General features: G+C 47.1%; 1 protein-coding gene across 2 annotated transcripts in view; it reads right to left on the bottom strand.

Moving 5' to 3' along the window:
* Positions 1 to 3,360, bottom strand: part of LOC109296527 (tetratricopeptide repeat protein 38-like) — a 65,532-nt gene that overhangs the window by 61,813 nt on the left and 359 nt on the right. The gene's annotated exons all lie outside the window — the stretch shown is intronic.

Genomic DNA, 3,360 nt, shown 5'->3' with positions numbered 1-3,360 from the left:
TGGTGCAGCCCAGGAACAGAGTTGAGTATGGACAAGCGGAACCCAGGCATGGGGTGGTGGGGGGACAGGCGGAGCACTGTGCATCCCAGTGGCTGCATGCAGCTGGCACCCACTGCTCCTGGGGTCGCCACAGCCGAGGTGGGGATGAGTTGGGCCAGGGCCCCTTCCCCTCCCCAAAAAGACTTACCTGCTTGAGCGGAGATGGGGGGGAGTGTCTATGCTGATCACATGAGCAAATTTACCTTGCATATAATGAATTATGGGTCTAAATATGCTCATTGCATAAAAGCGAATTCTTGCATAAATTGAGGGAAACCTATACTTGCCATATCCCTCATTTGAGTGGAGTTGTCAGGAGAGAATATGCAGAAGAACTCACAGGGCCACCAGGTAACACTAAAAGGCAATACAGAAACACCAAAAGAATTCAGCCGTACAAAATTTAGTGACACTATATTACACCCTCATTGGATAAACTGTCCAACAAAAACTGAGGTTTTGCATCTTCCATGGTAATTTATAACCAGGAAATCTAACAGAAAACCTCATTTACTAACTGGATTAGATGATGTAAGCTTTATACAATGGGGTAGTTGGCAAACTTTCATGGTTGTCTTCATGACCATTCCTAAGAGACCCACTACTCTGATAAAAAAAACCAACAATCATTCTGAAAAACACCTAATTTACTATAAAAATGATCTGTACAACTATAATTATTCGCCTTCATGCATAGGCAAATGGTTTTTAATAGCATGCTCTATTTGTCCGACAGGACAGCTACACAAGGGGTTAGAACTTAAGTAGCATGGGAGATCTTAATGTCAGTCCCTAAACTCTCTGGAGTTTACCTTTAAAATCTAAGCAGCATTCTTTTGATGTCACCTTTTCCATAAGTAATCTAAAACTACATTGACCACTTTTCTTTTTGTGTTTCTGTATTGAAGCTTATAAATGCTTTTAAGATCAACCTCCTCAGGGAACAGACTCACATCTAATACATTTTATCCACTGGATAATCCTAGCGATTATTAAAGAGCTACACAAAGGATGACAGTCAAAACCAATTTCCTTCTCTTACATAGATTTTATAGAAAATACATATGAAATAATTGGGTAGCCACCTAATCTCTTCTCCACTAATGGACAATTATTCCTGGTATCTTTTACAGTATTTGTCTAGACTCAGTTTCCAGTTTAAAATACTTTTTAATATGAACTCGACCGTGAACATCTGAAGCACCTAACCAGAGACAACATGTTTTAGAAACCTCAAGAATTTCTTCACAGTGATTCACAGAACCATAGAAAATGAGGGTTGGAAGGGATCTCAGGAGGTCATCTAGTCCAACCCCCTGCTCAGACCAGGACCATCCCCAGCTAGATCATCTCAGGTAAGGCTTTGTCTACCTGGATCTTAAAAACTTCTAAGGATGGAGTTTCCACCACCTCTTTGGGTAGCCTGTTTCAGTGCTTTCCTACCTTCTTTTGTACCAGTGCCACATACAGACAGTTGGAAGTACACACCCAGTTGGAAATCTGTGTACTTCCAACTCTGTTGTAGCTGACCACAACACACAAACAGTTGGAAGTACCTGTATGCATGGGCGGATCCAGGATTTTGAAAAGGAGGGTGCAAATGGTGGGGAACATCCTCACATAGAACAGAACAGACATCCTTCTCCAGTTAAAGAGAAGCTCAATGCTTTACTAATACACTAGAGGGCAGGGACTATGGGCATTTATACACATTTTTCTGTCCTGCAATGCGCCGGAGATTCACTGCTTTGGAGTAGACTCAATTAATCCAGTCTGCTTCACACGTGAGCCGAGGTAAACTGCACTACACCATGTGCAGTTGTATAAGTGACAACATGCGCGTCAGCATGCAGAAAATAGCAGCGGTGCGCTTTTGAACTAAAGCACCTCCGATATGTTTTAGTTCAAAAGTGCGCTGCCGCCATTTTCTCATCGCTGATGCGCATTTTGCCACTTATACAACTGCAAGCATGGCAGTGCTGGGTCCTTTTCAAAATGTCTGGCGCTTGCATGTGTAAAAATGCCCTATATTATTACATTTAAGATCAAAGCAAAAACACAAATAACTATTGGAATGTGTGCTAAATTTACTGGACTACATACAAAGATTTAAAACACACAACAAACTAGGCCAAATGTAGTCAAAACAGTCAAGAGATGCTGTGATGTCAGTCCTGGGTTGTGAAATTAAAAATAAATAAATAAATAAATACATCTCAGGCCAAAACAGTCAAATTATTTCTGAATTTCATCCACTGGGCAGAGCCCAGGCATTCAGGTCCACCACCAGCAAGTATGTTCCCTCCCAGACCCTTCAGTTTGGGGGTTTAGATACTCCCAAATCCATGGCAGGCATCTGGCACACAGGAACCAAGCCCTGAGCTCTTGGGGTTCGGATGCCCCTGAATCCTCGTTGCCCTTAGCCAAGAGACCAAAGAAGCAAGATAGGGGGAAATCCCCCATGTGAGATCCTCCCAGTGGGAGGCTAGACTCTGGTAGGGGGGCGCCATCCACAGTGCATCAATTGGACAGGTCTCCAGCCTTCACTACACAATTGCATTCAAGATGATCTGACCTCCCCAGGAAAACCTGAAGCCATTACAGTGAAAGGCAAATCTCTTCTTCAGAGTCATAGACGTAAACCTAGCCTTCTCCAGCATCTTGGCAATGCCTCCCACGTGCCGCTGCCAGTCACTGCAACACCAGAGTTAATATGACCACACCTGAGTTAAGGTTTTTAGCTGGGGCTAAGCTTTAGTCTACAGCAGCGTCTCTCAACCAGCGAGTTGTGACCCAAAAGTGAGTCGCAAGAATATATGGAAGGGTTGCAAACAAACTTTTAAAAAAGGGTCTCCTTTACAGGGCAAAAAACGTGGGAAACGGTGGGCTTTCCCCTGCCGGCTGGCAGGGCTCCAGCCTGCGAGGGGTTGCTTGGGGTCCCCGTGCCCTACCCACTGGGGCTGGAGGCAGAGGGTGAGGAGTGAGGGGCACGGGGTCAGGACTGGACGTCGATGTTTACAGATGGGTCCTGGTCCAAAAAGGGTGAGAAGCACGGCTCTGTGGGGCTGGGAAATGAGCCACCCGTGTAGGGAGAGAGGCTAGTGGGAATCAGGGAGCCACGCGCGGGAAGCGGAGCTCCTCAGCCCTGCCTGAGGCCGCGGGAGCCCCGCCATGGCCCCGGCCGAGGGTGCTGGGACGGACAGGGCGGCCCCAGACCCTCCCCTGCCCGGCCGGGCACACTGAGGGCGAGGCGAAGCTACGCGCGGGCCCGGCTCCCGCCTCGCTGCAGCGCGGGGAACCAGCCGTCCGGCGCCCGGCCGC

The sequence above is a fragment of the Gavialis gangeticus genome, unplaced genomic scaffold (genome assembly GCF_001723915.1).
Source record: "Gavialis gangeticus isolate Ggan-Ray unplaced genomic scaffold, GavGan_comp1, whole genome shotgun sequence".
NCBI lineage: Eukaryota > Metazoa > Chordata > Crocodylia > Gavialidae > Gavialis > Gavialis gangeticus.
The sequence above is the reverse complement of the archived record's forward strand: the minus strand, read 5'-3'. Positions and strand labels throughout refer to the sequence as shown.